The sequence below is a fragment of the Cannabis sativa genome, chromosome 7 (genome assembly GCF_029168945.1).
Source record: "Cannabis sativa cultivar Pink pepper isolate KNU-18-1 chromosome 7, ASM2916894v1, whole genome shotgun sequence".
In the NCBI taxonomy this organism is placed as follows: Eukaryota; Viridiplantae; Streptophyta; class Magnoliopsida; order Rosales; family Cannabaceae; genus Cannabis; species Cannabis sativa.
The window spans coordinates 59,088,735-59,104,944 of NC_083607.1; positions in this window are offsets into that span (position 1 = coordinate 59,088,735).

A 16,210-nucleotide genomic window follows, 5' to 3' on the forward strand; every position below is an offset into this window, starting at 1 on the left:
AAATTTCATATAAAAACTCTTATTGCAACTAGCGCTACAACCACTTTAGAAATCTAAACAGTAAATTTGAAAAAAAAAATTAAAAAAAATAATATTTAGAGTAATTCCTAAAAAATAATCACCCAATAATTTTTAATTTTATATAGCCACATTTTATATAGATCATAGATATAAATATATGTACGTAGATTTTCTCAAAAAAAAAAAAATATGTACGTAGATATTACGTATTACAATACTAAGATACGCAAATAACCATATACGTATGTGAGACACGTGGATTTGCGTTTAAGATACACGTACGTTAAATTCTCGTTCATGCATGCATGCATGCATGTATAATTTCATGATCGATCTCCATATATATACTCCAATCTATTGGGAGAGTTTAATATTATATATTTACATGTACTACATATATAATATACATGTATACATATTAGTTAAAGAGATAATTATATTATATATATTTGAATGATCATGAGATCTGATGAGAATAGTTTGTGCAGAGGGTGCAAACCGCGTAACTTACTGCCTCATGAATTATTAAGTCATAATATCTCTCTCTACATACTACATTATTATTTATATTTCTATATATATGTCATAATTATATAAATCTATTATGTTTTTTTTTTTTTGTAAATTAACTAATATATATGTTTATTTATTTCGGCTTGTCGACTGATGATATGTATATATATAATATTGATATATATAGATATATATATATTTATATATGTATACGCGGTGAATACATGGGAACTAGCTAGCTTATTTCAATTAAAAATACATATAGTTTATGTATATAATTATGAATATGTTAGAGATTTTATTACAATGGAAGAAAATCAAGATATTACAACTCTATTGTAATACAATACAAGGACCAACAAAGAGATTAAATAAATGTTACAACAATATAATATACAATATATATACACTATATATATTATATATAAGAAATATAGAAGAAGATAAGAACACATGCAATATAAAATATGTATATATATAACAAAAGAATAATATATATAAACACTCACTCACAACCTTGAGTGTAGATTAGTGGGGATCACCATGACTTGAACAAGGTATTACACCTTTGTCCAAAAGCTTATTTCCCCCTATCTCTAAGCACTAAGGGAACTCTCTAGGAAATAGCTTTGGGAATTATCAAGCCTTAGGATTTTCTAGCAAAGTGCTTTTTTTTGATAGAAAACTTCTTCTCACAATATAAGCACCTTAGACCTCTTTATATAGTGTTTAGGTGATCACTTAGAATTCAAATACACCACCTCATTTCTCTAATATAAATGAGTATTAATATAGGTTGTAACAACTATATTTCATACCATTTGAATCCTATCATCAAATTGTGTAACAACCCTTTTATTACACTAATAATGTGTGATCAACACATGAGTTACAAGTAATAACAAATTGTAACTCCTCTCCAAGTTACAACATGATGTAGGTTATAAAAGTGTAGGTTAAATTCATAAGTTACATATTTATTTACCATACACTTAATATATATTATTCACATATATTTATCACATTTTAATCTATACTTTATTATATTATAAAATAATATAACAATCCCCCACTAGATTAAAATGTGTGACATACTTGTAACATTTATTTAATCAATCAAAATATTATATCAAAATATAACATTCCCCCACTTTGATTGAATAAATATACACTTTCAAAGAAGTCTTGCTTAGGTGCATTAGGTAAAATATCTTTCGACTTGAATTTTACCTTAGTGTAGTTACCACAAAGTTTGATGAAATTTTGGTTGCCGCAGCATTGAACCACTATTCCTTTAGTTCAAACCGGTGATAACACACACACCCTTGCTAATGCTCACTTGAGACCGCATTTCTCGCTCTTGCACCGTTAATGGCCATGTGCAAAATTCCAATTCATGGACTCTCTAGAGAATAACTCCTAATTCTCATAAGAGGCGGCACCACCTCTAGTCCATATAGGTGGAGTTTTAGTGTCTCACCACTCGTTAGACACTTCTTAAGCTTAAGTGAGTTTTCTTAAGCTTAAGCTCCATTAAAAAACCTTTCGGTTTTAACCCTCAATTTTCACAACATGTACTCATCCATAGATGGGACAATTGAGTACAATATTCACTCTATTGACTTGTTATTACCTATTGAACTTAAGACTAGATGTTTACTAGTGTTAAGATAGGTTACCATCAATGAGAGAAACACTAAGGGAGTTTAGGTCCCATCCCTCGAAAATTCATGCTTTAATCTTGTACGGAGATTAAGCGATTTGTTATAACCTCTCACTATTGATTCCATGTGAATCATGCATGCCAAAATATAGTGTTCACTTTGTGACCACTTTTCTCCTTAAGTACTTAAGCTTTGAAAATTCAATCATAAAAGATTAATTTTCACACAACTCAAATTCTCAATAATTTTGATACCAAACATATCAAAAATACACCAATTTAGACACCAAACATGTCTAAATTCTCATATTTTATTTTTAGACACCAAGTATGTCTAAACTTTCTCATATTAGAGTATACACCCCCACACTTTCACATTTCATTATCAAGACAATATCTTGATTTTAAAATATAGAAGACCACTTTGTCTCTATAATTTCTCTTAAATTTAATTTCCTTCTTGAAATTATTTTCACCAAAATTTGACACCAAATATGTCAATATTTTCACATATGCACATAGCCAAACTTGATTTAGAATTTGAATTCAAAATCAAAAATATCAACAATGTCTCATCACATTTTGATTAAATTTGTGGTACACCCCCACATTTCTACCATAAAGTGCATATTAAATATCACTTTTTTGTATTTTCCTCTTGAAATGACTTTTTAAGGTCACTTTGAAAATACCATTTGATATTTTAGTTTTCTCAACAAAACTAAAATATCAAACTCACATCTCCACTTACAAAATAATTTGATTATTTTTACTCATAATTTTAAAGTTATCTCCTCATTGAGATTAGCCCAAAATTATACCAAAGTTAACAAAATTCTCATAATGTTGTTCACAACTTTGATTTTTTTTTTTTTTTTTTTTTTTTTTTTTTTTTTTTTTTTAAGATTTCAAATTGCTTCTCCAATTTTGTTATCTTTTCACTATTTTTGAATCCACATTGATTCACTTTATTTTGAGTCCAAAATTGCTCTTCCAATTTATAGTTCATTTTACAAGTTTGGATCATCTTTTAATCCATTTGTTCTTGCTATGACAAGACAATTCTCATAAGTGTAACTCTCATAGTTCACTTTTCTTATCTCATAAAATGAGATGATTATCTCTTACAATCTAATAAAAGATGTAACTTCTCAAAAGCCATCTTTTATTATCTCACAAAGTGAGATGTTCACCACCATATTGAATAAGAATTCAAAATATTATTTATTCACAAAATAAATGATAATAATTCTCACAATAATAATAAACACTATTTTATTACTATCAACATTATTATCATACTATATATAACTCATATATTAATATAAAATGTATTTTACTAATTAACATCTCATATGTAACATACACATAATATCAATATTAAATTCACAAATATATATGTTACATATCTCATATATATATAACATATATACTATAATATACATATCATATACACATAATATATATTTATTACACAACTATATATGTTACATACCTCACACATATATAACATATATATACACATTAATATACATGATATATATTATATACACATATATAACATATATTATATATGCATGTCTCACATAAATACATAGAAGTAATTATTTCTACATATTTAATCTCACTAATATATATTATATCACATGCTCTACATATATATAATATATATTACTCATACATACATATTATATATTATATATCTCACATATATACATATAATAGCATGATATAAAATTTAAATATCATATTATATACTACTATATATATTAATATGATACAAACACATACTCACATATATGTCACATATATATAACTCATATATATATTATATATTACTATCATATAAAATAGTAAATCACATAATATTCACCATCATGCTCACCCATGAATGACTTTCACATAAAATCTCTTATCCTTGTATTCTCACAATCTTGATTTATCACCTCTTCCATCAAAAAGGGATAAGCTTTTGATTGTTAGAGATTTTATTACAATGGAAGAAAATCAAGATATTACAACTCTATTGTAATACAATACAAGGACCAACAAAGAGATTAAATAAATGTTACAACAATATAATATACAATATATATACACTATATATATTATATATAAGAAATATAGAAGAAGATAAGAACACATGCAATATAAAATATGTATATATATAACAAAAGAATAATATATATAAACACTCACTCACAACCTTGAGTGTAGATTAGTGGGGATCACCATGACTTGAACAAGGTATTACACCTTTGTCCAAAAGCTTATTTCCCCCTATCTCTAAGCACTAAGGGAACTCTCTAGGAAATAGCTTTGGGAATTATCAAGCCTTAGGATTTTCTAGCAAAGTGCTTTTTTTTGATAGAAAACTTCTTCTCACAATATAAGCACCTTAGACCTCTTTATATAGTGTTTAGGTGATCACTTAGAATTCAAATACACCACCTCATTTCTCTAATATAAATGAGTATTAATATAGGTTGTAACAACTATATTTCATACCATTTGAATCCTATCATCAAATTGTGTAACAACCCTTTTATTACACTAATAATGTGTGATCAACACATGAGTTACAAGTAATAACAAATTGTAACTCCTCTCCAAGTTACAACATGATGTAGGTTATAAAAGTGTAGGTTAAATTCATAAGTTACATATTTATTTACCATACACTTAATATATATTATTCACATATATTTATCACATTTTAATCTATACTTTATTATATTATAAAATAATATAACAGAATATGTATAAATATATAGTAAATATATTGTACAGTTGAAGGGTAATGTAAGATATGGGGACCCTTATTATATGGTTGTCTACTCGAATAATAATTACACCAAATGTACCAATTTGGATTGATTAATAAGAAAAAGTTGTAGATATATATCTAAGACAATTCACCAATTGGTCTTGATGATATAATAATTATATCTCCATTTCCAAGTTTTGAATCCCCTTTTCTCTTTATTAATGTCAAAAGTTAATAATAACATTGTCTAAAGACCCGTTTGGTACGCAGGACTAGATTGGATTATTTATCCCACCCTGTTAGATGGGATAAATAATCCCAGACAGATGAGGTTAGCTGGATTAGTTATCTAGACTTCTAACATGCCCAAACACTGGATTAGACAAATTAACCTGTCTAATCCAATCCAATCCTGCTTACCAAACGGTCATATTTACTAATTTATTTTGTACTTTTATATAGTAATTAGTACTATCAGGTATGTTCATCAAACTGTCATATCTACTAATTTATTTTGTAATTTTATATAGTAATTAGTCACATATTTATATATATTAAGGTAGCCTTTAGTTAAAAATAGTGAAAATGAGTGGAATACAAAAATATATTTTAAGGAATTAAAATATTTTCATTCTAATATTATTAGGCACTATATCAACTAGATATCATGTACATATATATAATGGACACATGAAATTCACATGTACAACAAATTCACATGTACCTTCGTAATTAGTTACAATCAATATTAGTTCTTGAGTTATATATTTTACTAAAATAAAAAAGAAAAGAAAAGAAAATACTAACTGAAATCTGTATGGAAATAGAGATAGATCGAATTCGATCATGCTCACTATCTACTCATCACTTAGGTGGATCTCTACATATATTTATATTTTTATATATATTTATCTTGAAACCTATAGCTGTAGATGATCAATACATGCACGGGATAATATATACATATATACACGTATATATATATATATATATATATATTTATGTCGACTGAAATCTTTACGTGGAATCATATCTAATGTCAGAATGTATGTAAGCGATTCAGTTTTCACATACTGGAAAATCTAGCATATGCAACTAATAATATTTGTGTATATAATGTAAATATATATTTATGGCTGCAGAATTGATCAATTTGAAAAGAGTTCTATAATATTATCCTGTGAAACATATAATATTATATACTTTTTTAATTGTTAATTAATTTTGAAATAAATTTACTTTTAATATACACTATAATTAATACATTCTTATTTTTTTATCATTTTTATTTATCTCTTTCCTTGGATAGTTGATTAAATTATTCTTGCTCATTTAATTAGTTATAATTTTTAAAATTCATATAATCTATAATTTATATTAATATTTTTTTTGACAATAATTTATTATATTAATATTTATTTGCCTACAATTAAGGAATTGATTATGCTTTCTAAAATAATAAAATATTTATTTATAGAAATTGTTATCCCTCCAAAAATTAAAAGTTGATGGCATGAATTTTTCTTTTAGATATGAAGGAGTTCATATCATCTCAACACTATCTTGAGAACCTCAGCCAAGCCTCGTTAGATCGTCATTTTGGCCCCTCCTACTTTGAAACATTATGGCATCAGTTCCCAAGGCACCATCTTGGCCTAAGCCGAGATCACAACTACACCAAAGCATTATCTTGGTCCAAGTTGAGATCACAACATCATCACCATCTCAGAGCTTCTTACCAAGTACCATCTCGGCCCTAGTCCAGATGCACACCATTAATGCATCATTTTAGCCCTAGCTGAGATGCTCCTCACCTCGACCTCTTCTTTTCCTGAGCATTGCCACTTTGGCCCATGCCAAAGTGATATGCTCTAGCACCTGTTATTATCATCTTTTTTAGATATTTATTTTGAAAAATAATTTTGTTGTCATTTCGTATTTTAAAATTAACCCAACTATAGTAAGGAGAATGTTTGTCTTGGGTTAAGAGATTTTAAACCCTAAGAGAGTCCTAGATGAAAACCTACATAAATGTGATATCAATTTTAAAGAACTCTACTTTATTCTCACGAACTCTCACCCCCTCATTCTATAAACTCACTTATTTAATCTTAATTTATTATTCAACTATTTGATTATTGCTAATATAATATCCATTCCTAAAACAATAATATAAACACATAAAGGGTAGAGATTCTTACATTCGTTCTAGCAGAATTAATTGACACCTTCCGTTTTATTCTCTAACCCTTGATCATTTTTGTTACAGAGTATGATCAAGAATTGACCTTGAATTCTCCTTCAATTGACAAAATTGACTACACAATCTTCCTTGCTAGCATGAGTAATTTCTTGATATATGTGAGTAATCACTCAATACTAAGTCCCTCAGAATTTTGAGAAGAAGAATAAGAGAATTTTGAAATTCACTATATAAAATATAATCTCTCTCTTTTTTATTCTATTTTGTTGTCTGACAAAATTGAGTCAAAGTATTATGGAAATCAAAGGCTATCATATATATTCATAGTGTATCACTAGGGTTATGTTTAGAATTGAAATAGATTTAAAAAATGATAAAATGAGTTAATTAGAACTTATGGCCGAAAACTATAATAAGTCTCATGGGTTTCAATTAATTTTATCATTTTATTTAAAATGATCTTTTCTTCAAAAATACTATTTTTCAATTCTAATTGTTTAAATGCTAATTTTATCTATTTAATGATGATAATTAATTATTAAACAAAATTATCATTTAACTTATTTATTAATTAGACTTTCTAATGTCTCTTAATTAATAAATAAATCCTAAATTCTCTTTTTTTTTTCTCAAATTTTCCCTTATTTAGTAAAATTCAAAAATAAGACATAATTTCACTTAGAATCCTAATTGATTGATTTAATCAATTAATTGAGTCTACAAGACAATATTATCTCAGATAGTGTGGAGACCATGAGTCTATATAATCAAGCTCCCAATAAGTAGTTTTAGAATTTACTTAGTAAATTCTCTATCTTATTAATTTCTCCTGACTCCACTATATATTCAAAATTGCACTTGTTGCCCTAAGTTTTCCCCAATATACGTGGCAGTCTCAATGTAAGACACGTGGTAGAAGTAGGCCCATCATCTGGAGATGAACAAAACACAACTTAATCCCCTCTAGAAGAACCAATAGCTATGATCCAAGGGTAGGCTCCCAGACATGAGGAAATAGCTCCACTTCCTCTTCTGAAGGTGAAGGGCAAATGAACTCCTCCGGACTAGCGAAGCTAGAGGTGAATGGTCACTTTGCATTTAATGCAACATGGGGAAAATGTCTGAGAATACCCATAAAAGGATGTGTCAGACGTCATAAACCTATTTTTGGGCGATTACATGATAATCAAGGGTGCAAGTGACGACCCCATTATGAAGAATCACATCAATCAAGAAGGGATGAAGACTAGGCAGCCTACTACGTAGGTTATGCATGCCCTATTTTGTACCTTTTAGGAATTTATGCATGCCCTCAGATGGTACTTTAAGACAAGTAAAACCTTTCTTCTTCCCACCAATTGCTATAAATACCCCTCAATAAAATTAGTGAGGGGATCAGAAAGAATACACAAAAAATAGTTTTTGTAAGAAACACCCACTCATTAATAACAGAGACTCGTGGACTATAGCTCATTAATATCTTAACCACGTAAAAACATCCACATTAATTATCCATAAGCTATCATTATTACATTAAACATATGGTTGTTGAAAACCTCGATCAACAACACTCTTTATTATATAGAATGCTCTATTTACAAAGAATAAATTGCTAAATTATCCATTGTTTCAATTTAAACAATAAACACTCTATTGCCGTTTTACCCCTCAAAGTATTTTGTCCTTTATACACTTAGCTACTTATAAATGATATTTTGAGAAAATAATATAATTATCAAAATAAGTACTCCACCATTTAAACTCGTTTAGCCAAGCTCTAAGAAAACTATCATTTCACTTTTAAGTATTTATAGAAGCTATAGATTTCATATCTATGATTAGCCCTCTCACTTAGTTGTACTACCATGTTCTCAAGATGTAAGTATGGAATAATCCTTCAGGTACGCTTGTAACAAACAAGTCAAAGAACACGTGCAATACAGTTAAGCCAGAACCTAACCATCTTAGGATTGAGATCATTGATCTAAGATCAATATAGTGATATTTTGACGTAGAAAAAAATATTACGGTAAGTTTACGATATCTTTTCCACTGTAAGTATTGGTCCAGCCCGATGTATAGCCAATACATCTCATACAAGCTTAGTATAATTATATGCATATGTGATTACATGTTTAGTATGCATGTTTATGATTGCCTGTTAGATTACATTGAAATAGCGGTACCGCTATACATAGAGTTATATTGGATCCCGATAAATGTATGTTTGACTTAAGTATTGATTGACGATATCACATTGGTACGACTAGAGTATCGAGTATAGGCTAACATTATGGTCAATAGTACTGTCGTATGAACGTTCTAGAAACAGTATCGCGTGAGACGCGAGGATAGGGTTATGATTAAGTGTATGGGCGCCTAATTGTAATCCGCTTTATGTCTATGTTATGATTATACTTTTCTTACTGAGTTTGTCGACTCACAGTTACTATTTGCATGTGTAGGTAAGGGCAAGACTAAGGCTGAATAGCAGTGAGTGCGAACAGATGAGGGTTATTGTACATGTCGGGGCGATTAGACCTAGAGCGTACAATTTTTGGAACAGCAGGCTGTATTTTGTGTGGTCGCTAGGCAATAACTTTTGTATCGAATATTTTGTATTACAGAAAAACCGTGTTTTTGCAAATGTCAATTATATATAAGAAAATATAAAATGTATGCGTCTACAGAAGCAGAAAGTAATTCTGCTACTGCAGAAACTCGTTTTGCAATGACAAAACAGAACAGGCAGAATATAAAATATTTGCAGAAAAATAAATAACTTGACACAAGAGATTTATACGTGGTATCGGTGTTCTCCCGAACACTCCTAGTCCACGAGGCCACGCCCAGAGAATGAAATCAATTAATAAAGTATCAAAATTACAAAGACAATTGACTTAAACAAGTTTAGACTCCCTCTAAAGTATTGCCGCAATCCTTTGTAATCCACTTTATGAATCTGACTTCTTGAAACACCTTCAAGCCCGAACTCCCTTCGTCTTTGAAGTGTGAGTGCTTACTTCCTCCCGAAGTAAGGCTTCAACAAGTCTTCTCCCGAAGACCAAGTGCTTACTTCCTCCCGAAGTAAGACTTTATAAAGTCTTCTCCCGAAGACCAATCTCTTGTTCAGTCACGTAGTTCTTCACAACCTCTAGGACAGAGTAAGAACAGAAATAGACAACTAGAACCTAGATGAACAACTAGGCTCTCACAAAACAAAGAAAAACTCTCTTCTCTCAAATAAGATAAGTGCAAAAAATGATTAATGGAAGAGCTAATTCGAATGACTGCTCTCTAGGCTCTATTTATAGAACATAGAAACCTTAGAGACAGTCACAAGATCGAATCTACAGCTGTACAAAAATTTTCCTAAGAAAACACGATCTGCAGCATCAGATTCTGATGCTGACGCAACATATCAGACCAGAAACGGGAAACTTGCTATTATCGGGTCTGATCCTCTATCAATGCTTGATTCCTGCCAAAAACAAATTAGATATTCTGATTGTATCAAGATACAATCGAAATCAATAAGGAAAAGACAATAATCAAAGTTTCCCTGAAAACGACAACTTTCCAAAAGAGAATTGCTTCTCTTTTAAGAAGTTTTCAAACAAAGGAAAGTTCAGCTGAAAAGTGTAACTTTCCTAACAAGAAAAAGAGCAACTACAAACCGAATAAACAAGGTAAGAAATCGGTTATGAATGCACAAGAATCTTACCATAAAGAAAAAATTATTTTGTCAACTAACTTGCCAAAAAAAGGATTTTACAATCTCCCCCTTTGGCACTTTAGATGAACAAAACAATTTTTAACACAAAGTACCTGCAAGATAAAGTTACACTACAACAAATGTGAGCAATAGAGGCAGAGTTAATACCGGCGGAACAAATTTGGCCGGTAATAGTTGGGTTATTACCAATAGAACACAACATCCGCCTTTAAAAAGAATTTCAAAAATAAAAAAATATAAAATAATTAATACCGGCAGAAAATAAAGTATTACCGGCAGAAATACCGTTGGTATTAATAAGTAAATTAATTTGCGGGAAAAATCCCGCCTTAAAATTTGATTTTTTTAAGAGAAGGATTATTAACGGTTTCTATATATATAAAATGCATATTTTGTTCATATATTAATTCTCTTATCTCTCGATTTTTATTAAAAAAAAAATCTTCTCAGTTTTTTCTCCTCAGCCCTTCACCCTTCTCCAGCCATTTGTTGAAGTCATCTACAGCCATTTGCATCGTCCACTTTCAATGAACTAGCAGTAAGTTATATATATATATATAAATAATCAATATTAAGGTTTTTTTTACAACTTCAACTCTTTATGGGCCAGATCTATTTTTGCCATAACTCCTATCGATCTGTACAAAGTCACCACGCACGACGAGGATGAAGAAGAAACCCAAGAGTGATGGTTTGCTGAGTTTGCTCCGATTTTTGAAACATTTTGAAGGTTGACACTCACACGGGCCACACTATCATTTTTTACATTTTTTTTGTTCATTCTTTAACAGTGTTTGTATATATATATATTTCAGATTGAATATATATATATATATATTTCATCAAATAGTCAAAATATGTGTATATATTTTTTCTCATAAATTTTATGTAGTGAGATCTGTTTTTTTTATTATTATTATTGTCAGATCTTATTTTGAAATATCTTTGTTTTATTTTTAAGTTATTGAAATAAGTTAAATATATGGCTTTGCTTTGCCTTAAAAAAAATAGATATGGGTTTGAAAAACCCAGATTAGTTATTCATATATATTTTGAAATGGGATTACTTTCAATGTACATCTAAGAAGATGATAGACTAAATAAATTAGAACACAAAAATGAAGAACCAAAAGTCCAAAATTTCAAATTTTAAAACGGAACATATTGGAAATGACAAATAATAATAATAATAATAATTTTTTATTTGACAATAATATTTATTAGCGGTGGACCCCGCTCGTACTATCCGCCGGTACTAGTCTAGTATTAGCGGCGGACATTTAATCCGCCGCTAATAATAACAAATAGCGACCAAGTATTACCGGCGGATTATTAGCGGCGGGGTCCGCCGCTAATAACTATTAGCGGCGGAAAATGAGATCTTTACCGGCGGACCCCTCCGCCTCTAAAAGTCTTAATTGTTGTAGCCATAACAAATAACTACTTTCCCTGAGTAACACAATTGAAAACCAACAATAACTAAAGAACATGCTAATTTTTAAACCAAAATAGTTCACAAGTACCAAACACAACTCCCCTTGAAAAAATGGTCCAGAGTTGACAAAAGCAAATTGAATGTTCAATAAATATGCACATTAATTAAAAAATATTTTGACAACTAAATTGCCAAAAAAGGACCTAACAATTACGATTGTAAATATTTTAAATACGGGATCTCGACTATGTAATAGTTATTTATTTTATATTAAAGGATAATTAAGTAAAGGTTTAATTAATCACAATTTTTAACAAACTCGTTGATTAGCAACATATTGCACAATTAATATAAAATCACGATAACACGCCTAATAGGGTGTTACAAAAAAGGGCATGTCACAATCTCCGGATACCCATGGATATTCATGCGGCATGCATGAAGGCCCAAGATCATGTTGCATGATCATTGCTAGTACCATATCTAATATCTCCACCCATGCCTAGTACCCTCTCGTCCTTAAGGCAATGTATTCCAAGGCTCAACTCAACTATACGTACTTAAAGACGACAAGTACATGGAAAGCTTCATCAAAGACATAGCACATCAACAAGACCAGCGGATCTTAAGACCAAGCTACAACCATAGCATCATTATGCTTGTACGTAACTCAGGCTCCATCCTCCATACTATGTACGATAATAACAAGATTCTCTCCTGAAGAATCAGATTTCAACTAATTCTGAAAATTAAGGAAATAGTACTTGAGATAATTTCAAACTAAACTAGGATTAGACCCAATAAGCAGACACTCTGAAAATAAAACTTCTTGCATTCAAGAAACTCTTTGTGCAATTCTTGACTAGCAACCTGAGATTAATAGTAAAAAAAAAAAAAAATCAAAAGGATTAGGCTATATTATCCACGTAGGGCTAAACCTTTATAAATTCTGGTATTATTTATTTTTACTCCACGTAAAAAAATAGTACATGAAATTTTTATTGCTATTCATTCTTGTCTTCCTCTCAAGCAAAAGGCCCTCTCCTTTCTCTCTTTCTCCTTCCTCTATTTATCTAAGGTGTCAATTGTAATTTCCTACTTTGACTTGACATGTGTCCATTATTCTTTATGAGATATCTTAATCATTCTTACATATTTTGACATGTGTCTTTTATTCTCTGTTAGGTGCTCAATATAGGATAATCTTCTCATGTGCTCATCCTCGTAACTCCTATATCGATCTAGGATGTTTGATCTTACATTAACAACCTTCTTAATTAGGATATGGTCATCCTAGCTAATTAAGAGAGGGTTTTTTCATTTAGTTCTTCTATTTCATATATGTAAGTCTTGTCTTGGATGTGTAAGTCTTCTCATGCAAGATGTGTCATCACGTTCGAGATATTTAACTCATCTCATCCAAAATGCAGTAAGTCATCCCATCCGTACAACTAGAACCAAAGACTATTTAAGGCGTAGACACAGTTATTAATTTAAGACATATGGGACCGAAGACTATTAATTTTTTTTTTCTTTTCTCTATATATTTGGCTTTGCATTTTATTTTTTCTATTTTAAAAAATTGAAGAGATAAACTATTTTTTTTTTAGTAATGACATAATGTGTAAGTCATTCCATTTAGATGTAGTTCTTATAACTCTTTCAAAATGGATCTTTCTAATTGCCTCTTGGGCTTTTAAATAAATTATAATAAATTGGACTTACACAATTTATCCCACAATTACTTATTTGAGACTAATTGAGAGTACTCAACTAATTAGACAAAAGAGTATATGATCATTGATCACAACAATTTTTAGTATATATAATTATATGGAAGAGGTTTCAATGGTTACATTTTTATTGTAACCATCATGGTTACATTTTTTTAAGCCATTGGATTACTATTTAATGGTTGTGATTAATTTGGAAATTAAATAAAAATAAATAAAAAATAACTTGTAACCTGAAAGTAACCTAATCATTTATTTCCTTATAAAACTTTAATTAAGATTAATTATATTTTAAAATTAAATTAATTATAATTATTAATTAATTTTTTACAATTTATTACTATATAAGGATTTTTTAGCAATTTATATTTTTATACTTAAATTATTTAAAATTTTATAGCAAAGATTTTTATAATTTAAAATTATACACATATAATTTCATAATTTAAATTTTATTATACTTGTAATCTTAATTTTAAATTATTACACATAATTATTTAATTTTTTTATTTAAATATTTAAAAAGTAAAAAATGAAATAAGTTGAAGGATTTTTTTTAAAAAAAATGGCTGCACTTGTTATCGATTGATTAGCTCGAGGCCTCGATCATACTTAGTTCATATAATTGTAACAAAATAATTAAATATCATTTAAAAATAGTTAATTATTTGAAAATTTATTATAAGAAGAGAATTTTAATTTGTGTCAAAAGAAGTTTAATTTTTGTAAGAAAAATAATTTTTTTTGTAAATATTATAATTAAATGGCTTAATTATTAAAATAATTCAAGTAAGGATTTAAATATAAATATTAATTACTAAAAGAGGTCTTGTTAAATATTTAATTAATTATGTTAAGAAAATAGTTAATTATAATTAAATGATTCTAAAAAAGGAATGTCTATTTAATTAATTATTTTAAGAAAATAGTTAATTATAATTAATTAAATCTAAAAAAGGAAAGTCTACCTATTAGTAACCTGCTATTACAGGTTAAAAAAAAATGTAACCATATGGTTACAATAAAAATGTAACCATTGAATAGTCACCCATAATTATATATATATATATATACTGACAAAAGATTACGTGCCTGTATATTAAATTTTATGTTAGGTTTTTTCTATGTTATTTAAAAATGAGATTATTATTGAATACTGAATGCAATATATTAGTATTTAAGAAAGCTTAATGATTTAAATATGTTCTTAAGTTAATCCAAAAATAAACTAAAAATTGATGTCCCAATACTTAAAGAAACATTACTTAAATGGGGGTAAGATAAAAAGAAAATTAAAAATCAATCTCTAAATTGTTGATAATTGAAGATAGCATTAGTCTAAAAATTGTAGATAAGAAAACTAATGATAGTCATTGGTGAATTTCAATCTTCATTTTCTTTGATAGAGACAATAGTATAATTTTTGTATTTTGCACTTTTCATTCTAGCCGGGTCCGCATATATCTGGATTATCCATTTTTTCTTTGATAAATTGAATATGGTAGTGTCGACAAAGCGACAGTGAACCTGCAAACAGTGATGTATTTTCATTTAAGATGATTAGACATGATGTGCATAATTTATTTAATTAAAAAATCAACTTATGAAAGACATGTAAAACTATTTTATTTTTTAAAAACTACACCTCTGCAGTATATTTCATTAGTTGGGCAGCATTACACGAAATTTTTTTTTCCACAATATCTGCGAACATGACAGCAGATAGGCTCTTTGTATTGTCATCAAGTTCAACATATGCTATAGCACTGTAAAATGCATAATAAGATTGTTAGTATATTTTTTATTTTAACTTAATTTCAATAACATCATATGTTTTTTGTAATATACCGTGGTGTAGGAAATCCTTCTTGGCCGCATGTTGGCTTGTCACATATGATTTTTTCATTGCGATTGTATAAATCTATTTTTTTTATGACATGTAATAAAAATTCTAGAAGTATTAGTTATTTTTATTGCCGCCTCAATCCAAAAATATTTTTTCTACATCCAAATCAAATGGTGTTAATAATAATAAGATATTGAAACGAAAGTTTCATAAAGTAAATATTATAGTAGTTTTTACCTCATTCAGTTGCAGATTTTTCGTCAACTCTGAAATTTTGATGTTAGTCACTATTT